Here is a 25,500-nt window from a genome sequence, read left to right as displayed (position 1 = left end):
TCTTCATTATAGCCACTTTAGTGGTTCTGCAGTAATATCTCACTGTGCTTTTAAACTTCCTGTTCCTGGGGGAGCGTGAGTGGCTCAGTTGGTTAAGCATCTGCCTTTGGCTCAGGTCATGATCCCGGGGTCCTGAGATCAAGCCCTGCATCAGGCTCAAGCTTGCTTCTCTCTCTGCCTGCCACTCCCCCTGCTTGTGCGCTCTGTCTCTCTCTCTATGTCAAATAAAATCTTTAAAAAATAAGTAAACTGCATGTTCCTGATGAATAATTATGCTGAGAATCTTTTCATGTACTTCCTGGCCATTATATACCTTCCTGTGTCTTTTTATTCAAGGCTTTTGTCTATTTCTTATTACCTTGTTTTTTATTATTGAGTTGTAGGATCTATTTCTATTCTGGATACAAGTGTTTTCTCAGATATTTCTATTGCATATACTGCCCCCAGGCTATATTTTTGTTTATTCATTTCTTGATGTTATCTTTTGATGAGCAGGAGTTTTCATTTTGGTGAAGCTCATTTATCCACTTTGAAGCCTTGCTGTCTAAGCCTTTCCCTACTCTAAGATCACCAAGGTGTTTTTGTATGTTTTCCCCTCAAAACTTTATAGTTTAGTTTTATGTTTAGGCTCACAATCATTATCAAATTATTTTTTTGTGGCTCGTGTAAGGTATCAGTCACAGTTCATCTTTTTTTTTCCCGTACAGATAGACAACTGTTCCTGCACCATTTGTTGCAAAGACTTTTCCTTTCCCTCATTGAATTGCTTTTGTACCTTTGTTGAAAATCGGTTGACTGTATGTGTGGGGTCTATTTCTGGAGTCTCTGTTCTCTTCCATTCATTTGTATTCTCACACTGATACAATTGTTTTCATTACTGTATTTGTGTCAAAAGTCGCAAGGTTAGGTAACATAACTCCTCCAACTTTGTTCTTCTTTTCCAAATTGTATTAGAAGTTTTAGATCACTAATGTTTCCATATAAACAGATGTATGGAGATGTTCTATTTCTTTCTACATCAGGTTTTGAAAAATTAATATCAAGTAACTTATCTTTTTCCTCTAGGTTGTTGAATTCACTGGCATGAAGTCCAAAATATTTACTTATTATCCCTAGGGGCTGTGAGTTCAGCAGAAGTCTGAGAGATCATACACATGTGGATACACTGAAGGTGAAACCAGCTACAATGGAGACCTTGTTCCATACTCTGGGCTTAGCTGAGACCCCAGGAAAGTATGCCTCAGAAGCAGGACTACTCTAGCCCTAGAAAAAATAATAAAACCGAAAGCCAACTCTCAACAGAATCACACTGATCTGCTTGACAGGTCTTCTAACAGACCCCTATCCTGTGCTTACACAGTGCAATACTTGGGGACCCGTTCAAGGGAACCCATCTTCAGATTGTGGGGACTTGTTTACATGGCTTTCTCCTCTCTAGGACCCTGTCTTTCAGATTCCGCCCATCTCCACATCCCGGAGCCACAACCTCTGTTTCCCTCACCCAGAGAGGTGTTCTGTGCCTGAGCATCACTTCCCTGGGCCTCAGTTTAGAAAATACCCCTAGGGAGACAGCCAGGGTGGATGTGGAGCACATCTCATGTATTTCCTTCTCTTGAGGATCCAAACCCTAAATGCCTAAAAACAAGTGCTTCATATATTGTGTCCAACTCTTTTTTTATTTTTTTTTAAGGTGAGAGAGTGTGTTTACTGTGCTGTGGCTGGAACCCCAGTGATAAAATGTTGGAAAACTACATACTGGAAAAAATAATTAAGTGTGATATTGCTAACTCTCGGGAATTTTTTAGCTTATTAAAATCAACGTCCGTTACTAAAATTTGACACCATGTAAGGCATTGTCAAGAATCAAATATTAGTAAAGTAAAATACTTGCCCAGGGATCTCCCTGGGCAGGGAGGCAATGCAGAAAGAAACATACAACAAACTGTCATTTATAAGAAGTTAATAAGACCTAAGATGAAAATCACAGTGTTCAGGGGAGTGCAATGAGAATGTTTAATTTTGACACAGGGATGGTGGTAGGTGAGTGGTGTTTTGGATAGGTTTCTTGAAGAAGTAACTTTTCACTTGGCTTTTGAAGGATGGTAATCTCCACAACCCCCCCCCACCCTCTTTTTGTAAACTTTAGAATATTTTATAAGCTGTGTGTCTTTTCTGCAGGCAGATACCATCCAACTGCTATTTTTCATTACACTTTAGTCAAATGAGTCGGCTTTCTCTACACACACATTAAATGACATGTCAAGACAACTGAATTATTACCTCTGTCTGGGGAAATAATTTGGGAATGAAAAATGTCCTTGGAGCAAAATTAAATGAGAAGAAGCAGAAGGCAGGTGAGAGGTGACAGTGTTTATGACCGTGTAAGCAGAGGGATAAGTGTATTAGAATCTGCTTAATATATCAGGACTCCTTTTTAGAACATGTCACTTCTATGTGGGTTAATAAAGCTGTGCTTTCCTGAGTGAGAGAGATCCAAAACTTTGCTCACTCAGCTAAAAGAGCAGATAATTTGGAGCATCACTAGAAGCTATCCAGAGCTAACTTATTTGTCAGTGCAGATAAACAGTCACACAGACAATGAGCCTGACAATCTGAAGACACATTTTATCCCCCACTCCCCTGCTTCATTTCAGCTCTTTGGACATAGTGAGTGCTCAACGACCATTTACTTGAAGTAATCATCATGTCTTGACCACTCTTCCCTTGAAGTTCCCCTCAAATCTCTTCTTTTTTCCATATTCTTAATAAACAGTTGAATACAGTGGTGCTGAGACTTTCGGTCTCAGGCTTTCTTTACCTCCTTTTTCTTTTTTTAAATGTTGTGTTAGTCACCGTACAGTACATCATTAGTTTTTTTTAAATTAAATTTATTTATTTTCAGCATAACAGTATTCATTATTTTTTCACCACACCCAGTGCTCCATGCAATCTGTGCCCTCTATAATACCCACCACCTGGTACCCTGACCTCCCACCCCTCCCCGCCACTTCAAATCCCTCAGATTGTTTTTCAGAGTCCATAGTCTCTCATGATTCACCTCCCCTTCCAATTTACCCCAACTCCCTTCTCCTCTCTAACTCCCCATGTCCTCCATGCTATTTGCTATCCTAAACAAATAAGTGAAACCATATGATAATTGACTTTCTCTGCTTGACTTATTTCACTCAGCATAACCTCTTCCAGTCCCATCCATGTTGCTACAAAAGTAGGGTATTCGTCCTTTCTGATGGAGGCATAATACTCCATAGTGTATATGGACCACCTTTTCCTTATCCATTCATCCGTTGACGGGCGTCTTGGTTCTTTCCATAGTTTGAGGACCATGGCAATTGCTGCTATAAACATTGGGGTACAGATGGCCCTTCTTTTCACGACATCTGTATCTTTGGGGTAAATACCCACGAGTGCAATTGCAGGGTCATAGGGAAGTTCTATTTTTAATTTCTTGAGGAATCTCCACACTGTTCTCCAAAGAGGCTGCACCAACTTGCATTCCCACCAACAGTGGAAGACGGTTCCCCTTTCTCCACATCCTCTCCAACACATTTAATCTCCCTGATGGCTAGTGATGATGAACATTTTTTCATGTGTCTGATAGCCATTTGTATGTCTTCATTGGTGAAGTCTCTGTTCATATCTTCTGCCCATTTTTTGATATGATTGCCTGTTTTGTGTGTGTTGAGTTTGAGGAGTTCATTATAGATCCTGGATATCAACCTTTTGTCTGTACTATCATTTGCAAAGATCTTCTCCCATTCCATGGGTTGCCTCTTTGTTTTTTTGACTATTTCCTTTGCTGTACAGAAGCTTTTGATTTTGATGAAGTCCCAAAAGTTTATTTTCGCTTTTGTTTCCTTTGCCCTTGGAGACATATCTTGAAAGAAGTTGCTGTGGCTGATATCGAAAGAGATTACTGCCTATGTTCTCCTCTAGGATTCTGATGGATTCCTGTCTCACGTTGAGGTCTTTTGTCCATTTTGAGTTTATCTTTGTGTACGGTGTAAGAGAGTGGTCGAGTTTCATTCTTCTACATATAGCTGCCCAGTTTTCCCAGCACCATTTATTGAAGAGACTGTCTTTTTTTCGCTGTATATTTTTTCCTGTTTTGTCAAAGATTAATTGACCATAGAGTTGAGGGTCCATATCTGGGCTCTCTACTCTGTTCCACTGGCCTATGTGTCTGTTTTTATGCCAGTACCATCCTGTCTTGGTGATCACAGCTTTGTAGTAAAGCTTGAAATCAGGTAACGTGATGCCCCCAGTTTTATTTTTGTTTTTAAACATTTCCTTAGCGATTCGGGGTCTCTTCTGATTCCATACAAATTTCTGGATTATTTGCTACAGCTCTTTGAAGAATACTGGTGGAATTTTGATCAGAATGGCATTAAAAGTATAGATTGCTCTAGGCAGTATAGACATATTAACAATGTTTATTCTTCCGATCCAAGAGCATGGAATGGTCTTCCATCTTTTTGTGTCTTCAATTTCCTTCATGAGTGTTCTGTAATTCCTCAAGTACAGATTCTTTACCTCTTTGGTTAGGTTTATTCCCAGGTATCTTATGGTTCTTGGTGCTATAGTAAATGGAATCGATTCTCTAATTTCCCTTTCTGTATTTTCATTGTTAGTGTTTAAGAAAGCCACTGATTTCTGTACATTGACTTTGTATTCTGCCACGTTGCTGAATTGCTGTATGAGTTCTAGTAGTTTGGGGGTGGAGTCTTTTGGGTTTTCCATATAAAGAATCATGTCATCTGCAAAGAAAGAGAGTTTGACTTCTTCATTGCCAATTTGGATACCTTTTATTTTTCTTTGTTGTCTGATTGTTGTTGCTAGAACTTCCAATACTATGTTGAACAAGAGTGGTGAAAGTGGGCATCCTTGTCTTGTTCCTGATCTCAACGGGAAGGCTGCAGGCTTTTTCAAGCTATAACAAGGGGTCTTTCATAGATAGATTTGATGAAGTTCAGGAATGTTCCCTCTATCCCTATACTTTGAAGCGCTTTAATCAGGAACGGATGCTGGATTTTGTCAAATGCTTTTTCTGCATCAATTGATAGGACCATGTGGTTCTTCTCTCTTCTCATATTAATTTGTCCTATCACATTGATTGATTTGCGAATGTTGAACCATCCTTGTAGCCCAGGGATGAATCCCACCTGGTCATGGTGGATAATCTTTTTAATGTGCTGTTTCCTAGGATCTTGTTGAGACTCTTAGCATCCATATTCATCAGTGATATTGGTCTGAAATTCTCCTTTTTAGTAGGGTCTTTGCCTGGTTTGGGGATCAGGATAATGCTGGCTTCATAGAAAGAGTCTGGAAGTTTTCCTTCTGCTTCAGTTTTTTGAAACAGCCTCAGGAGAATAGGTGTTATTTCTTCTTTGAAAGTTTGGTAGAGTTCCCCTAGAATTTCAATTCTTCTTTGAAAGTTTGGTAGAATTCCCCATTTGGTAGAATTCGGTAGAATTCCGTAGGTCCTGTGCTCTTGTTTTTTGGGAGGTTTTTGATCACTGCTTCAATCTCGTTACTAGATATCAGTCCATTCAGGTTGTCGATTTCTTCCTGGTTCAATTTTCGGAGTTTATAGTTTTCCAGGAATGAATTCATTTCATCAAGGTTACTAAGCTTATTGGCATATAACTGTTAATAATAACTTCTGATGATTGTTTCTACTTCCTTGGTGTTAGTTGTGGTCTCTCCCTTTTCATTCATAATTTTATGAATTTGGGCTTTCTCTCTTTTCTTTTGGATTAGTGTGACCAGTGGCTTATTGATCTTATTGATTCTTTCAAAAAACCAACTTCTAGTTTCATTGATATGTTCTACTCTATCTTTGGTTTCTACCTCATTGATCTCAGCTCTAATCTTGATGATTTCCCTTCTTATGTGTGGAGTTGGTTTGATTTGTTGTTGATTCTCCAGCTCTTTAAGGTGTAGAGACAGCTGCTATGTTCTGGATTTTTCAGTTTTTTGAGGGAGGCTTGGATGGCTATGTATTTCCCCCTTAGGACTGCCTTTGCTGTATCCCATAGGTTTTGGACCGAAGTGTCTTCATTCTCATTGGTTTTCATGAATTGTTTCAGTTCTTCTTTGATCTCCTGGTTGATCCAAGCATTCTTAAGCAAGGTGGCCTTTAGCTTCCAGGTGTTTGAGTTCCTTCTGAACTTTTCCTTGTGATTAAGCTCCAGTTTCAAAGCATACATCATTAGTTTTTGATGCAATGTTCCATGATTCATTGTTTGTGTATAACACCCAGGGCTCCATCCAGTACATGCCATCCTTAATACCCATCACCAGGCCAACCCATCCCCAATCTCACCCCCTTCTAAAACCCTTAGTTGGTTAAAAATTATTGAAACCCTCAAACAGCTTTTGTTTATACAGTTCACATATGTTGATGTTGCCATATTAGAAATTTTTAAAATATTTATTCTTTTAAAATAACAGTAAGAAACCCATGAATGTTATTATCAATAATATTTTTGTGCAAAGGAATTATATTTTCCAAAATAAAAAAATTAAAAAATAACATTGTTTTGTATTTTTACAAATCTCTTTAATATCTGGCTCTCAAAAACAGCTGGAACCTCATCCCCACTTCTGCATTCAGTCTGTCACAATTAACACGTTATGACCACTCTAGAACATTCTGCTGTGTTCTTGTGGCAGGATGATAGCAAAAAAGCAAACAATGTCTTGGAATTACTAAAAAATCTGTTCCCCACTTTGCAGCCCTTTTGGAAGAGAGCTTTGAGAACTGATCGTTGCATATGACTCTCTTCATTTCACACTTGATTCAAATCCTATACCTGCAAATATTTGATCAGTGAGTGAATAAACCTCTCCCATAGATCCTGAACACATCTACCATAGAATCTAGGCTGTATGTATGCCAGGATTCTCTGTGATCACACACTGGAGAGGCTGCTGGGTTATCACTGTGTGAATCTCAATGCCTTTGCTTAATTTCCAATAACTCCTTTCATCTTTGCCCACTCTCTTCATTTTAATCAAAAGGACTGTTTGTCTTGCCATCTTTCCTCCATGAGGGCTTCCCAACCTCATTGACCATCCCTGACATTTTTTATGGCATTGTATGTTAGGAAATACTGGTGGATCCTCTATGAGTCTGGGTTCAGAATGGATCCAGGAGATAAGGACCAAAGTCTCAACTGTGTTTCTCACAGACCTTTAAACAAAATGGGTCAAAGACCAAACTCACTTAAGAGAATTTTAAGAAACTTAGAAATACAGACAGAAAGCACCCAAAAAATCGGGTAATAAGTGAACAGTTTTTATATTTAAATGCTTTTATTCTTTTTTAATTTTTAAAAATTTTATTATGGATATTATCAAATACACACAAAGTAGAGAGAAGGTGCAACGAAGCTGGTGTACCTATCACCCAATTTTAAGAAGATACGTAGGCAGTTTTGTTTTATTGAATTCTGCACTCAGTACAGATCCTTCTGAAGCAAATTCTAGACAGCCCATCACTTAATCTGTAAATATTTTACTATGTACCCCTAAACATTACTCTTTTGAAATGCATTCCCATAATACCATTATCATCTCTAAGACAGAAGCCAACAATAATTTCTTATTGTCAATATATCCAGTTAGTGCTGACGTTTCTCTAATTTTCTAGAATCTTTTTGTTTAAATTGAGATCCACAAAGGTTCATATATTGTGGTTGGTTTTATGTTTAAGTCTTTTTTACCCTACATGTCCCCCTTGATCTTGCTTTTTTATTTCCTTTCCTTGAAATTCTTATTTTTATTTTATTTGAACAGATAGTTTTCCGTAGTCTAGATTTTGCTGACTTCATCCCCATGGCATCCCTTAATCTGTTCCTTTTCTCCTTATAGCTCATAGAAATTGGTCAGGCTTTGGATCTAGAAGCCTCTATCAGATGTTTGTTTATTTGTTTTAAAATTAATTCTTAGGGAATGTATACTTCCATCAGGAAGTACATAATATTTTATCGACTCTCTTAAGATCTCAGTAAGGAAGACCGCAGCCTAGATCCATCAATTCGCTTTATTTATTTAGGATTGTAAAATGGTGACATCCTAACTCTGTCGTCCTGTCTTCCCTTGTTATAGCTTGAAAACACCTATGAAGAGTAACTCCTACTCATCAACTGTTTGATTCACTGAGGAATGGGTGTTACAAGAAAGTCAGGATAAATGCTCAATTGTTTACTTGATTACCAACTTTAAAAATAATAAGGTGGTTATTTAACATCCTTCAAAGGTAATCAGTGAGGATCCCTCAACTCCCAGCATCATTAAAACTTCTCGGTTGAAACTCATTATTAATCCTTATTGGGATGGTTAATGTTTTTGAAATCCTTACTGAGTCTCAGACAGTAACAGCTTTGGCCAGTGGTAACTTTTTTAGGCTAGTATCCGAGTACTTTTGGCATGGTCCTATGATCTATCATGACTACTCTCTGTGTGTGCATTTTTGTGTTACCTGCCCAGACCTGGAATCAGCCATTTCTACAATAGCCCTTCATTCTGTTTTTAGTGGAAAACAGTGTTTAGAGGATACAAATTAGTGGAGTACTAATTAAAACTGTATTGGTCGTTTTTCCTAGGTCTTTTTATTAGTCAAAACTAGGAAATATGATTTTTTTAAAAAGATAAAAGCACACCATATGTTTTCCAGGTAACAAATCATTAGTTCATAGTATTCAAATAATAATAAATGGTCTTTTCCATTATTTGTAGCTCCTGTTTCTTTTCTTCTGTCATGGCATTGATGCAGTCTTCTAGAACATTGTTCATTAATTCTAATTTTAGACATCTGCATTTTGTTCATCGTAAACATTTTTAATAGTCAAGGGACAGAACAAATACTTCTGCTCTCAGACAATTTTTTTTGCTTTAGTTGTGAGCAAACTACTGTCCATGGCCTCAATCCAGCCTGCCTTTTTTTTTTTTTTTATAGGCCTGTGAATTAAGATTTTTACATTTTTAAATGATTTTTAAAAATCAAAACAAGATGGAGTGCCTGGGTGTCTCAGTCATTAGGTGTCTTCCTTCGGCTCAGATCATGATCCCAGGGTCCTGGGATCGGGCTCTGCATCAGGCTCCGTGCTCGGCGGGAAGCCCACTTCCCCCTATTGCACTCCCCAGGCTGTGTACCCCCTCTTTCTGTCTCTCTCTGTCAAATAAATGTATAAATCTTAAAAAAATAAAAATAAAAATAAATAAAAATCAAAACAAGAATATATGTGGTGACACATGAAAATTACATGAAATTCAAACTTAAGTATTTTCTAAGTTGTCCTGTCATTGCAGTTTTGATTTCTACTGAAAAATTACCAATATTTTGCTGTGTCTCTATTTTAGTCATCCTGCTCTTAGTATAGCTTCATCAGTTTTGTCTAAGGGCTTTTAAAATGTACATACATATACAAATATACATGTGCATTCAATATTATTTCATAGATAAAATTTAACAAATATAGCTGTATTGGGAAGTGTGCCTTTAATCAACATAAAATAAGCCTCTTTATACCAAGAAATATCTTATGCCTGGAATTCTTTATTTGGTATTAATATTGCTTTCCCAGATTCTTTTTGCCTAGGCTTCTTTGTATATAGTTCCAAACCAAACTATATTATCCCTTTAGTCATGGAATGGTATTTTGTTTTTTATTTCATTTGTATTTTGGTTCCTTCATAAATCATACATACTTATTTTTTTTAACCCTGAAAGTTTTTGTCCTTTTTTTAAAAAATTTTTGATTTCTTATTCAGTTTTTGGTTCTCAGCAAAATAAGAGGAAAATACAGAGATTTTCCATGTACCTTCTGTCCTCACACATGCACAGTCTCCCCATTAACAACCCCCATAAGTGGTACATTTTTTTGTAGTTGATGAACTGACACTGACACATCAGAATCACCAAAAGCCCATAGTCTACAGGAGGGTTCAGTCTTGGTTTCGTACATCCTGTAGGGTTTGGACAAATTATGACATGCATCCACCATTACAGTGTCATACAGAAAAGCTTCACTGCCCTAACACCCTCTGTGTTCCACCTGTTTATCCTTCCCTTCCCCCTAACCCATGGCAACCACAATCTGTCTACTATCTCCACAGTTTTACCTTTCCCAGAATGTCATATGGCTGGAATCATACAGCATGTAGCCTTCTCAGATGGGCTTCTTTCTCTTAGCAATATGCATTTGAGGTTCCTCCATATCATTTCATGGCTTGATGGTTCATTTCTTTTTAGCAATGAATAATGTTCTGTGCTGGGTGCACAATTTATCCATTCACCCACTGAAGGACCTCTTGGTTGAAGATTTCTTCTACCATTCTATAGGTTACCTTTTCATTTTGTTGACTGTTTCCTTTGCTGTGCAGAAGCTTTTTATCTTGAGGAGGCCCCAATAGTTCATTTTTGCTTTTGTTTCCCTTGCCTCCAAAGACATGTCTAGCAAGAAGTTGGCTGCGGCTGAGGTCAAAGAGGTTCCTGCCTGTGTTCTCCTCTAGGATTTTGAAGGATTCCTGTCTCACATTGAGGTCTTTCATGCATTTTGAGTCTATTTTTGTGTATGGTATAAGAAAATAGTCTAGTTTCAGTCTTCTGTGTGTGGCTGTCCAATTTTCCCAACACCGTTTGTTGAAGAGATTTTTTTTTCCCCATTGGATATTCTTTCCTGCTTGTCGAAAATTAGTTGATCACAGTTGAGGCTTCATTTGTGGGTTCTCTGTTCTGTTCCATTGATCTATGTGTCTGCTTTGTGCCAGTACCATACTGTCTTGATGACAACAGCTTTGTAATTCAGCTTGAAGTCTGGAATTGTGATGCCTCCGGCTTTGGTTTTCAACATTCCTTTCTATTTGGGGTCATTTCTGGTTCATACAAATTTGAGGGTTGTTTGTTCCAGCTCTGAAAAATGTTGATGGTATTTTGATAGGGATTGTACTAAATGTGTAGACTGTTTTGGGCAGCATAGACATTTTAACGGTATTTGTTCTTCCGATCCATGAGCATGGAATGTTTTTCCATTTCTTTGTGTCTTCCTCAGTTTCTTTCATAAATATTCCATAGTTTTCAGAGTACAGATCCTTCGCCTCTCTTGGTTAGGTTTATTCCTTTTTAAAACAAAAACCTAGGTTTATGGCTTTTGGCTCAGTTGTAAATGGGATCAATTCCTTGGTTTCTCTTTCTTCTGCCTCATTGTTAGTGTATATAAATGTGACTGACTTCTGTGCATTCATTTTATATCCTGTGACTTTGCTGAATTCCTGTATCAGTTCTAGCAATCCTTTGGAGGTAACTTTTGGGTTTTCTTTCTATATTTTCTGAATTTTTTTTTTTTTTTTTTTTTTTGCCTTGGAACAACAGATATTTATTATTTTACAATTCTGGAGGTCAGAAGTCCAAAGCGCAGGGCACCTGGGTGGCTCAGTTGTTAAGCGTCTGCCTTCAGCTCAGGTCATGATCCCAGGGTCCTGGGATCGAGCCCCACAAGTTCCCTGCTCAGATGGAAGCCTGCTTCTCCCTCTCCCACTACCCCCTGCTTGTATTCCCTCTCTTGTTGTCTCTCTCTCTGTCAAATAAATAACTAAAATCTTCAAAAAAAAAAAAAGAAAGAAAGAAAGAAAGAAAGAAAAAGCAAGAAATTCCAAAGCAGACACCCCAGTTTTATCGAGATAGAACTGACATATAATAATATAATATCGTTAATATCGTATAAATTTAAGGTGTACAACACCATCTGCTATATGCATATATTGCAAAATGATTGCCATGATAAGATTAACTAACATCTATCACCTCACATAGTTACATTTTTTTTATTATTAGAACTATTTTTTGTTTGTTTTTGTTGTTTTTTTAATCCTGAAGACAATTTTTAATTTCTTTTTTTTACTATTATGCTATGTTAGTTACCATACAGTACATCATTAGTTTTTGATAGAGTATTCCATGATTCATTATCTGCATATAACACCTTTTACACTCTTTACAGCATGTGCCCTCCTTAATACCTATTGCCGGGCTCACCCATACCCTCACCCCCCTCCCCTCCAAAACCCTCATATTGTTTTCCAGAGTCCATAGTCTCACATGGTTTGTTCTTCCCGATCCCCCCACTTCCCCAAATGTTCTCCGTGCTATTCCTTATGTTTCACATATGAGTGAAACCATATTATAATTGTCTTTCTCTGCCTTGACTTATTTCACTCAGCATAATCCCCTCCAGTTCCATCTATGTTGATGCAAATGGTGGGTATTCATTCTTTCTGATGGCTGAATCATATTCTACTGTGTATATGGACTATATCTTCTTCTGTTGAAGGACATCTTGGCTCCTTCCACAGTTTGGCTATGGTGGCTATTGCTCCTATGAACATTGGAGTGCATGTGGCCCTTCTTTTCACTACATCTGTATCTTTGGGGTAAATACCCAGTAGTGTAAATTGTTGGGTCATAGAGTAGCTCTGTTTTTGACTTTTTGAGGAACCTCCATATTGTTTTCCAGAGTGACTGCACCTAACTTGCATTCCCACCAACAGTGTAAGAGGGCTCCCCTTTTTCCACATCCTCTCCAACACTTGTTGTTTTCTGTCTTGCTAATTTTTGCTATTCTAACTGGTGTAAGGTGGTATCTCAATATGGTTTTGATTTGAATTTCCGTGATGGCTAAAGATGATGAACATTTTTTCATGTCTTTTAGCCATTTGTCTTCTCTGGAAAAGTGTCTGTTCATGTCCTCTGCCTATTTTTTGACTTGATTATTTGTTCTTTGGGTGTTGAGTTTGAGTTATCGATCTTGGATTCCAGCCCTTTATCTGTAATGTCATTTGCAAATTATCTTCTACCATACTGTGGGTTGCCACTTAGTTTTGTTGACTGTTTCCTTTGCTATGCAGAAGCTTTTTATCTTGATGAAATTCCAAAAGTTCATTTTTGGTTTTGTTTTCTTGTGTTTGGAGACATGTCTTGCAAGAAGTTGCTGTGGCTGATGTCAAAGAGGTTACTGCCTATGTTCTCTAGGATTTTGATGTATTTCTATCTCACTTTGAGGTCTTTCATCCATTTAGAGTTTATATTTATTTATGGTGTAAGAGAATGGTCAAATTTCATTCTTCTGTATATAGCTGTCCAATTTTCCCAGTACCATTTATTGAAAAGACTCTTTTTTCCATTGGATATTTTTTCCTGATTTGTCAAAGATTAGTTGACCATAGAGTTGAGGGTCCATTTCTGGGCTCTCTACATAGAGAATCACATCATCTGTGAAGAATGAGAGTTTGAATTCTTCTCTGCTGATATGGATGCCTTTTATTTCTTTGTGTGGTCTGATTGCTGAGGCTAGAACTTCCAGCACTATGTTGACCAACAGTGGTGAGAGTGAACATCCCTGTCATGTTCCTGACCTTAGAGGAAAAGCTCTCAGTTCTTTCCTTATTAAGGATAATAGTAGCTGTGGGTTTTTCATATATGGCTTTTATGATATTGAAGTATGTTCCTTCTATTCCTACACTGCAGAGAGTTTTAATCAAGAAAGGATGCTGTATTTTGTCAAATGCTTTTTCTGACTCCAATGAGAGGACCATATGGTTCCTTTCATTCTTTTTATTAATGTATTGTATCACATCGATTGATTTGCAGATGTTGAACCAACCTTGCAGCCCAGGAATAAATCCCATTTGGTCGTGGTAAACAATCCTTTTAATGTCGTGTTGGATCCTATTAGCTAGAATTTTGGTGAGAACTTTTGTATCCATGTTCATCAGGAATATTGGTCTGTAATTCTTCTTTTTGGTGGGGTCTTTGGTTTTGGGATCAAGGTAATGCAGGCCTCATAGAATGAATTTGGAAGTTTTCCTTCCACCTCTGTTTTTTGAAAAAGCTTCAGGAGAGATGATACTAATTCTTCTTCAAAATTTTGGTAAACTTCCACTGGGAGGCCACCAGGCCTTTTCATAGTGTGCCTTGCATTCAGGGTGATTACATTTCATTGGTGGAAGACAATTTTAAAATGTCTTAGAAAATGACAAATTGACAATAGTTCATAGGGAATAAATAGGAATGAAGTGAGGTAATATGACAGGGATGCTGATGAGGGAAGTTGGGGAGTTCGGTAAAGAAGTAATCTTTAAATGCAGAAAAGGCATCGCAGAGGAGGTAGCCTTGGAACTGAGAAAGAGAAAGATCTTGAAACGCGACCCCAAGGGAAGAGCATACCAAGAAGAGAAACCCAAGCATCAAGACTTTGAGTTTGGGAAATCTTGGCAGAATGTGTGGGTTCTAGTTCCTGTGAGGGGATGGGAGCGACGCTGGTCGGCAGAACGCGCGAGCCCTACCACAAAGCTTGAGACACCCGCGCACATCCCTCATGCTCCCCTGAGTTACAAAGGCCCGGCCGGGCTCTTTGACCCGCGCCATTGTTTCAAAGCCTAAGCCGCGCGCCCCAAACTCTCCCCTGACAGAGGTGCGCAAAAGCCCAGCCTGGTGCTTACAGACCAGCACCCCGTTCTCAGTGCCCAAGACACGCGCCCCACCCATAGCCGCCTCTGAAAGAGGTGCATGCAAGCCGGGCACTCCCAGCCCGGGCCAGCGGCAAAATCTCAGTGTGCAATCGCTGCTTGGAACCTCTCTGGCGGTCCGGAGCTCCCAGACAGCTGCCACTGCCTTGGCTTTGGGTACAAGCAAAGGATCCTGCGCCCCCAGGGTCTGCAACTTGGAACCTGCTCTGCCAGCGGCCAAGGGGGAACTTATTTAGGCTCTGTACCCAGACTGAGGCTTCTCTCTGAGAGGGAGATCAGGGTGCGGTTTGTTTTCCTCTAAAACTACAAAAACCATCAAAGGTGGTCAAGGTGAGAGAAAAAAAAAAAAGTGAACACGCATAAAAACCGCCAGAGAACAAAAGCCTGAAAAAAACCAGTTTCCTCAGAGCCCACCCCCTTGAGGGGGGCAGGTGGACTTAACTCAGGAAACATCATTGACTGACAACCCACGTGGCAGGCCCCTCCCCCAGAAAACAAACCAAGAAAGAAAAAAAAAAAGAGGAAAAAAAAAGGACTACAAGAGAACAACCACTAATTCATAGGAAAACTTATATTGTTCACTCGTTCCCACTATTCCGGTTCATTTTTTTTTTTTTTTACACATAGGTAATTTTTTTAGCCTATTTACCATCAGAGTTGTACAGTACATCAAATTCCATAATACCTTTCTAACCTGAACTTTTTGATACATACACCTATGTTTTTCTTTTGCATTTTTATTTTTTGAATTCCTTTTTTTAAATTTTAGTTTAGTTTAGTCTAGTTTATTCCTTTTTAATTTTATCCTCTAATATTCATATAGAGTTAAACTTCAAAGTAATCCCCTTTCCCCAATCAATACTAACCCTATAAGTAAACCAATTTTTAGTCCCGTTTATCTTAGGAAAGTTGAGTCCTTTAACAAAGATATCAAGATAGATCCAGGAAGAATCAAAACAACCTTCCTTGCACACACTGAGAATTTATAAGAACTCTCCCATCTTCTTCCACCAGTGTTTCTGTGTTTTTTGTGTTTGTCCTGATAGCATATAAATTTTACACTTGTGATTCTTTTTGATGAGGTTCTTTCTTTATTTGCATATATATTTTTTTTCTCTTGTCATATACTTGTATCAGTCTTTTTATCTCTTTTTGTTTGTCTACTTCATAAATCATACCTTGGGGCCCATCTGGGCTGAAGCTTCTTTTTCATCTTCCCTTTCTTTCCTGTCTCTCTCTCTCTCTTTTTTTTTCTTCTTCTTTTTTTTTTCTTTTTCTTTTTCTTTTCTTTTGTCTCTCATTTGGGTGGGGCAGTTTGAGAAGTAAAAAGAGGTTTGGCATTAGCTATGAAATGTTTTCTTACCAAATGGCAGAGGGCAGGTCTGATAGCCCCCTTGTTGTCCTTGGCAGGGATGTATTTCTTGACTCTTATGAGGAAAAGTCATGTTTTGTGTGAGACAGGCTTCCCGGCACACGTCCTCATTGAGCACCTGCATGGAAAGAGCTAGCACGATGTTTAGCGCATAGCGGACACTCATCATAATTCACAGTCACCGTCAGCTCCATATTGTCATTATGTTCCCAGTAGTGGTGCAAGAGCAAATAGACATATCTTCTCCAGAGAGAACTAAATGGATCAAAAACAAAAGCAACAACAACAACAACAACAACAACAAAACCTTACAGAACTTTCAACCATATAACCCAGATTCTTTTTTCTAGAAATTTATCTGGAGAAAATTCTCCATAATGTGCTTGCAGATCTATCCCCATGAAAATTTCTTCTGTAGTTATCTATAATAGAAAAAGTGTGGAAAGACCCAAATTTGAAATTAACAAGAGTAGATAAACGAATCGTATTATATTCACGTGGTGAAATACTTTAGGATGCCATGAAAAATAGTGCTCTGGAGTAAAAATAAAGTAGAAGAATGTTCATGATATACTGAGTGAAGAAAGCCTGGTCACAAAAGCTTGTGCTATACTACTGGCTATTTACCCTAAAGATACAAATGTAGTGATCCAAAGGGGCACATGCACCTGAATGTTTATAGCAGCAATGTCCACAATAGCCAAACTATGGAAAAAGCCTAGATGTCCATCAACAGATGAATGGATAAAGAAGATGTGGTATATATATACAATGGAATACTATGCAGCCATCAAAAGAAATGAAATCCTGCCACTTGCAATGATGTGGATGGAACTAGAGGGTATTATGCTTAACGAAATAAGTCAATCAGAGAAAGACAATTATCATATGATATCCCTGATGTGAGGAATTTGAGAGGCAATGTGGTGGGTTTGCGGGGTAGGAAAGGAATAAATGAAACAAGATGGGATCGGGAGGGAGACAAACCATAAGTGACTCTAAATCTCACGGAACAAACTGAGGGCTGCAGGGGTAGGGATTATGGAGAGGGTGGTTGGGTTATGGACTTTGGGGAAGGTATGTGCTATGGTGAGTACTGTGAAATATAGAAGCCTGATGATGCACAGACCTGTATCCCTGAGGTTAATAAAACATGATATGTTAATAAAAAATAAAAAGCTTGTGTTATAAATACAATCCCAGTTATTTAAAATGTATCCTTATTTAGAGACCATAGCATCACACTTGACTTCTATTTCATGTGTATGTGTGTACAGGCTTGTATATGGCACCAGGGTCATGGCTGATACAGACCATCCCCATTTTGCAGGGGTTCATTTTATAGTTGAGAAAAACACAATCTTTTCTTAACTTGCTGTGATCTTTTTCAAACTGTTTTGGTTACAAAACACAAAGAAATGCTTTCCAGAAAGAAAGTGACTATACATGTTTATGTTAAGAAGTTTCTTGGAACTTCTTAACCCATTCAGTACTGCTTTCTATTTGGGGTCTAAATCAGGATCTCACTTTGCCTGTGGACATTTAGCGGTAAACACCCGGCACTGCAGGAGAGAAACCAGACTGCAGGGAAGGCCCATTCTCAGCAAATTCAGTACCAGGGGGAGCCGAGCAGGATCCGGAGCCAGACAGAGGTGGGTAGGAATCCAGTTGCCCTCCTACAGGCTGACTGTTCTTTGGCAAGTTATGAAACTCCGTAAGTACCGTTTTCATCATCTGTAAAACGGGGAGAAACAGTATATACCTCACAGGTGTGATAAGGCAGTAAGGTAATGTACATATGAAGCCAGAAACTTGAAAATGCTCAATAGTTTACATCTGACCCCTAGAACCACCACTGTCATCCTAATGGAATTCTGAAGAATTCTTGTAGGTATTATGAGCTCACAAAACCTTAAAAACTTTAAAACCTGCAAAACACCGAAGGGGCACGTGCACCCGAATGTTTATAGCAGCAATGTCCACAATAGCCAAACTATGGAAAGAACCTAGATGTCCATCAACAGATGAATGGATAAAGAAGATGTGGTATATATACACAATGGAATACTATGCAGCCATCAAAAGAAATGAAATCTTGCCATTTGCGACAACATGGATGGAACTAGAGCGTATCATGCTTAGCGAAATAAGTCAAGCGGAGAAAGACAACTATCATATGATCTCCCTGATATGAGGAAGTGGAGATGCAACATGGGGGGTTAAGGGGGTAGGAGAAGAAGAAATGAAACAAGATGGGATTGGGAGGGAGACAAACCATAAGTGACTCTTAATCTCACAAAACAAACTGAGGGTTGCTGGGGGGAGGAGAGTTGGGAGAAGGGGAGCGGGGTTATGGACATTGGGGAGGGTATGTGCTATGGTGAGTGCTGATTCACAGACCTGCACCCCTGGGGATAAAAATATATGTTTATAAAAAATAAAAAATTTAAAAAATTAAAAATAAAAATAAATAAATTAAAAAAAAATAAAACCTGCAAAACAAAACAAAATCTTGTCTAACTGCTAGGGGCCTTCTCATCTGCAACAGACAAAAACAAGAAACAAAGTGCCTGGTGTGGTAGAAAGGCCAGGTGTGCCTTCAAGAAGCAGGAGTTCCAGAGAGAAACACAGTGTAATAATTACACGGCCCCAGCTTCAGTCTGGGCATAGCACCACGTGGACAAGCACCTGTCATTTGCCTAATTGAATTCAGCCGAGTCCAAGAAAATCTTCAAGTGGACAAAACTACACCATTTCATTTTGCAGCTAAAATTTTAGCCACAGACTATCCAAGAAATGTGAACATAGGTCCGTTGGTAGACATAATTTTTCCCCAGCACACTGAATAACAGAGTTCTGTCAGGGTACGTGAGGACTCTCAGAGCAGCTGCTCAGAGAAAATGACTGGCTGGCCCTTGTTGAAGGAGATGATTGAGGTTATCAGGAGGCCTCACAGGTGGCCAGAGCCTTAGAGCCAGAACAAGAATTCCAGATGCATCTCAATACGAAGAGAGACTCAGATAGTCCAAACATTTGGTTTCTGGCCTTCGAAAGTATCCCTGATGGTTAAAAAGAGATGAGACGAACAATAATGAATGAGCAGGAGACCCTGAAGGATATGGAACTCAAACATATGGAAGAAGGCATAGTCCAAATGGAATGAATGCTTACAACCGGCCACTGTGCCCACAGGGGTGTGGGATCTGAGGCCCAGACTAGGGATGAAACTGGCTCTCATCAACAGATTTGTAAGTGAGCCGTCAGGATTTCCTTCCCAGGGAACACAGAGCAACTAAAAGCCTGTGGCAGGAATCGGTATTTTCACACAGCACGACAAATGGTAATGATTTCCATTTGTTCTCCACGTTTCCCCTACTCTCCATGTTCAGGAGCTGCCGATCTCAGTTCTCCTTTTAGGTCCGGACTTTGTCTAGTGTTTTTAAGTGATCGGTCATACCTTCTGACGTAGGCTTACCTGATTGTTTCTTAGGTATATTTTATTAATGGAGTTTTGTCAAAAGGTTCTTTGACAGAATATAATGTTTGTGGGTTTTTTCACACAGCCAATCACAACTATCCTGAGCAAACAAAATTTGAATGCTTCAAGAATTTGTTTCTGTTTTAATGATTTGAATCATATATTTCTCTGCTTTCTGAAAAATAGTACATGGAATGTGTGATTAGGTTTCATAGCCCCTCGGATGATTGGTTTTGTACTGAACTTTGAGTACTCTAACACGGTGCACTATTTTCACCAGTAAAGCACAGACTGACTGTTAGATAACATAATCAGCATGACCTTTGGCAACAAACAAGTCTGGATTTGAATCTGAGCTCAGACATTTCCCTTAGTTGTGAATTAAACTCCCTAAGCCTCCATTTCTTCATCTGTAAAATGAGGTTGATAATATATTCACATAGGGCTGTACAGGGGAATTAAATGGAATAATGTTTGTGAAATAATTTGCATGATGTCTGGCATGTAATAAGTGCTCAATGAATGTCTATTCATGAATAGATCTATTTATTAAACACCTACAATGCATCAGGTACAATGCCTATCCTGATGAAATTTTATGCATAGGGAGAGTTACTAAGCAAATTATCGCACATGTAAACTTACAAAAACAACCATGACAGGTGCAGTGAGTGAAAAGCCTAGGATGCTTTGGTAGCATTTAACAAGAGAAACTGTCCTAGCCTGTCATCTTGGGTCGGTGGATGGATAGAAGGGGGTCACAGATAGTTTTCCTTGAAGAAATGGAATTTAGGTAAAAACCTAATGGATGCAGAAGAATTAGCACCACACTGGGGATGGAGATGGAGACAACATTCCGTGCAAAGGGAACAGCAGGTGCAAAGGTTCTGGGGCACAGAAGCAGTGCATGAATCAAGAGAAGATCAGAGTGATCAGAGGAGGGAGTCAAGGAAGGTATGCAAGGCAGGACAGAGGAGGGAGGGAGGACCAGATCATTTGGTTTGATGAGCCATGTTAGTGATTGTGGATTTCATCCAAGAGCATGGGAAGCATTTGACACAGAGATGTCACTGAACTGGAGTTGCATTTCACAGAGATCATTCTAGAGAAAAGGGAGGACTATGCATGCATGCAGGAAACCAACAAGAAGGACCTTAGAAGTGACAGATGGTGGCAGCTTGAATTAGCCCATGACAGTGGATCTAGAGAGATGTGGAAAGGCTTGGGCAATGTTAGGTGATATCATCTACTGGAAATATAAGAAAGAAAGTATTGGGATTGACTGCCAGGTTTTTGTCATAAACAAGTGAGTGAATGTTAATAATTATTTATAGAGACCGGGAGCATGAGAAGACAAGCAGATTAGGGTGTGTCATTTTCACACATTAATATCAAAATTCCTATAGTTAATCTAAGTAGAAATATATATATGGCTCATGAGCTCAAAAACCAAGCAAGGACTCAAATTATACACTTGATGTCTAAATGCTAGCTTCAGATATTAATCTTGAAAGTATACCTATTTAAGAGTTGGTTCTCTGAAAGGTCCTAGATAACTGGGTCTCCTCTTGCAGTTGAAAAATTTAATGGATTAATAGTGGAAAGATTTTTGAAGGGAAGACCAAAGTTATTCATCTCTTCCTCCTGCTCACCAGCTCTGTAACCCTGAGCAAGTGTCATACCCTTTCTGTGTTTTTACAACCTTATCCATTTAGTCCAGATGTCAGCTTGGTTTTTGGTGCCTGGAGGGTTTATAGGAGAGTGGTTATAAATGATTCCAATGACAATTTGGATAAAAATGTGTCTGTTGGATCCTGTGTTTTTAATGAATAAAATTGAGGTATTGTTGAGCTATACGTAGACTCGTCCCACTCACAGAAAAAGGTAAGTCATGCTAAGCATATCATTTGTCAGATTCAGTACCATGTCCATATCTTTATATGCATTTTCCTCTTAAAAATACTTCCATCACACCATTTCTTTATTGCCATATTAAAAAGGAAGCAAGGCATTCAGAAGAACCAACTTTTCTTTCCCAGTAGTGTTTGCTCACTTAGGAAGATCTAAAACTTCAGGGTTTGAGTGCGCCTCCAAGAATATCATAGTAGGATGCTTTATGATGCTTGAGTCCCCAGTAAGATACCTCGGGAACTGGTTATCCATCCAATTATCCAACTGAGATTTCTCCATATCGCATTTATGTGGAAAGATGGAAGCAGGGTCAGCTCTGTTTTCAAAGATGTCAATAATCAAAACAGTGCCATACTCTATTGCCTTTTAAAACTCAGGAGAAATTTTTTCTAGTCCTCTCTGCATTTGAAATCTGGTTTGCCCAGCTGTATTTAGAAGCCGTGTTCAAGCTTCCAAAAAGACAATTTTTATTTTGAAAACAAGCTATTAAGATGCCTTCCCATGCTTGTTTTGTCAGTTGAACAACACCTGTTTTTGTTGGAGTTGAGTGAGGCACTCAGCTGGTCTGGTCCTGTTTGAGCCTAGGACTGGGGTGAGGTGAGCAGAAGTCCACAGATGCCCTCTGTCCCTGGCTTAACCTGGGCAGGGGAGGAGGTATGCCAGAGCTGGGAGTGGAGATCAAAGTACTACTCCTATTCTACTTCAAACAGAACTAGAGAATATTCCTGGAGGGTGGCCATAGTATGAGGGAACAGGTCTCTGGGTGACCTGGTGAGAGGACCTGGTGTGTCATTTCCAAGTAGAGAATTATCCAGAGAACTCGGATTTGGCATCTCTATGGTCAGTGCAGAACCAGAAGTCCATCTGCCCGCTCGCCTGTTTACCTATTACCACATAAGGGCCGGCCGACTCACCCATGTCCTTGCTGGCAAGACTCTGGGATGAAACCTGCCTTAACCTTTAAGCACACAGCAAAGGGACGTCCTTCTGAGAAAGTCCCTCACTGCCTCCCTGGGTGACCAGTTTTGATTGTTTGTGTCACTGCTCCGGATTTGTGGCATTTGCCCTTGGATTCCCATCCCACAAAGAGGAGAGGCTGCTGAAGATGATCTCATCTTTTTTTTTTTTTAGGATTTTTACTTATTTGACAAAGAGAGCACAAGTAGGGAGAGGGAGAGGAAGAGAGGGAGAAACAGGCTCTCCGCCGAGGAGGGAACCCAATGTGGAGCTCAATCCCAGGACCCTGGAATCATGACCTGAGCCAAAGGCAGAGGCTTAACCAACTGAGCCACCCACATGCCTAAGATGATTTCATCTTAATTACAGGCTTCAGCCTTTCCTGTAAGACCCTATAAAATGCTTTTATAAGCACTGGAGTAATAATTTCAGATAGTACCTGTGACTTAGCTGTACAAAATTATTTACAGAATGGTTTTGTTTTTATGTAAATACGAGAGTCTCATAGATCAGGAAGATAAAGTGTTGGAATGTGAGGTAAGACAGCACCTCTTTCCCCATTTACGAGTATGTTTCCAGCTCTAAGTACTTCAAGTGAGAATTTTATTCAAAATGCTATTTTCTTTCATCAACAAATGGCATCCACTGATTCAGTACTGTGAATCATGCTCCTCACTGAGGAGCAAGTGAGGGCTGAGAAGTGCTGTGTGTCCTTGGAGAGGCTAGAACCGTACGGATGGACTGTGTCATTCATTCAGAAGTGTTTATCATGGCTCACCATATGCCATATGCTGTCATAGGTGTGGAGGATACAGCAGTAAAATGGAAACTCCTGCCCCTCAGGGAGCTTATATTCAAGAAAACGGGAGGTGATGAGTACTACAGAGAAAAATGCTAAGGTCCAGGGCTTAGGGGGAATGGAGAGAAAGTGAGATAGACCGCCAGGCAGGAGGGGTTCGTGGGTGAGCTGGATTTTGAACACAGCTTTGAAGATCAACAACCAGAATGGACTCCAGTTAGAATGGGTACAAGGGAGAGGCTCAGTCACGGAGAGGGGAGCAGGAGAGCGAGGGAGAGAAGCCCATGAGCTGAGGCCATGGTCACCTTGGTGGATTGACAGAGTTACGGCGAACAGTCTATCACGGAAGAAAGACAGAATTGGGGTTGCATATCCACAGTTCCATTTCGCAGGCACTTACTGGAAATACTCACAAAACGTGAACTCCAAGAACAGGAACGTACTCATTTTCCTGATCGTTCTATGTCCAGTATCTGCAACAGCACCTACCTCACCGAAGATCCTAAGGGCATCATTTTGTTGAATGTATGAGTAATGAGAAAGGAAGTTGTGTAAGGCTGGGGAAGCCAAATGATGAAGTGCCTGGACTGACAGGTGATAAGCTTGAATTTTATCTTATGGGCAGCACAAAGATACAACGCATATCCTGACAGATCTCACCATGATGAGGTTCCCCTCCCTGTATTACTGAGCCCCTTGAAAAGTCTCCCTCCCTTCTAGTTATTTCTGAAAATGTTGCCTCATGTCTTCTAACACTTTCTTCTCTTTCTGTGCTATCCCCATGGAGATGACCAGGTGACCAGAGTCTGAGCCTCTCAGGCTCTAGATGTGCATGTATGCAGCCCCCATATTACCAAGGAGCATGGGAGCCCTGATTCTGCCAGAAACCTGAGTGTGTCATGCCCCACGAGGAAGAGCAAACACTGTCCCTGCTCAGCATAACTCATGTCAGTGGGCCTAGGGGGTTGGATGCACCCCTGTGCGGGAGTGGCTCATAACCACAGCCCTTGGGTGTCTCCTCTCCATTCCTCTTCCCCTCCAGTTTAGACACGAATCTTCAGGAAGGACATTGGAATGTCCTTCTCAAAACCTTACCCCAAATCTTGGGGGCCCTTCCTTCCAGTCTGCCCTCTTTCCTTTTGGCCATCCCCCACCCCCACCCCGGGCTCCTTAACCATCCCATCTGACGTATGCCTGATGTTCACTTTGGACTGTTTCAGTTTTCCTAGAGGTGAAAGCTTTTATAGGGAGCAAGGGGTGGTAACCATGACCTGGTGCAAACCTTTCATTTCACAGATGTGGAGACTGAGGCTCAGGAGGGACAGTTGACTCACACAGCTTGAAAGGACGATCCATGCCTTCTTGGTCCTCCATCCTGAACTCCCTTGATTTCTGAGGGGGAAAGGGGCACCATCCTGACAAGGCTGCAGGGTGATGAGTCGGGCACTCTTGGCTCAGCACTGAGTGAGGCTGGAAGTGAAGAGACCCTCCATGTTCTGCCACAATGCAGGGGTGCAGGGTTGGCTGTGGGGGAGGTGGGGGAAGGCAAGGCTTAAAAAGGTATTTTGAAGGAAAACACCAGTGAGGCTTAGTGGCTGGTTGGAATTTAAGACAAAGAGGAGGAGGAGTCAAATATGCACACTCCTTTCCAGAACTGAGCCAACCCCTGGGCTTGCCCTACAGTGAGAACGACAGTCTGCCCCGTCCCCCCTCCCACTCCCCCCCCGCCCCGCCCAAGCCCCATAGAACTTTATTGCACACTCTAGAGGAAGAGGTGATGAAAGAAAACGTGGTAAATGAGAAAACTTGGGGGGGGGGGTGGCAGGTATATGAAATGAGCAAAGGGATCAAAAGGTACACACTTAGAGTTCTAAAACAAATAAGTCACAGGATACAATGTATAGTATGGGAACTACAGCTAACACTGTGTTGCATACTTGAAAGGTGCTAAGAGAGTAAATCTGCAAAGTTCTCATCACAAGAAAAAATTTTTCAAAAGCTTGCAGATCGTGATATGTAGCACAAAGGAAAGAAGCCACACAGACTTGAGGACTGCTCTTCTTTAGACCAGGTGGCTGGAGACAGTTCTTGAATGGAGATGATAAGATGTTTCAAATGGGAGACTCATGGAAGGGTGATGACCTTGATGAAAGTGGCAATGTTTGGAAAATGGGCTGGTTTATGAAAGGAGAGCATTTTTAAGGAAACAACCTGTAAAAGAACATGATGGCTTAATTGCTGGCATTTTCCCAAATCAAGTTGGGATTTTCCCAAATCAAGTAAAGCAGGGGCGGGGTTGGGGGGGGGGCGTTGTTACGGCAGGGAAGCGGGGAGAAGGGGAGGAGGAATCTTGCTGTCTTTTGAAAGCATTTGAATTACTAATTCATTTCAAAAGGAAACATACCACACAGGGTTCACTTGAGTGAAAGGTGCAGG

General features: G+C 40.1%; 1 protein-coding gene across 9 annotated transcripts in view; it reads left to right on the top strand.

Moving 5' to 3' along the window:
* Positions 1-25,500, top strand: part of ADRA1A (adrenoceptor alpha 1A) — a 119,936-nt gene that overhangs the window by 80,818 nt on the left and 13,618 nt on the right. The window contains exon 4 of one of the 9 annotated variants that reach the window (XM_082726831.1): positions 1,117-1,627. The exons of 7 other annotated variants lie outside the window; for them this stretch is intronic. The gene's annotated coding sequence lies outside the window, so the exon portion shown is untranslated. Of the gene's footprint in view, positions 1-1,065; positions 1,628-25,500 lie in introns of those variants that run through there. One more of the 9 variants, XM_082726830.1, reaches the window with a different exon arrangement.

This window comes from Mustela nivalis (genome assembly GCF_964662115.1).
Source record: "Mustela nivalis genome assembly, chromosome: 4".
Taxonomy (NCBI): domain Eukaryota; kingdom Metazoa; phylum Chordata; class Mammalia; order Carnivora; family Mustelidae; genus Mustela; species Mustela nivalis.
This window is presented reverse-complemented; position numbering and strand designations above follow the sequence as displayed.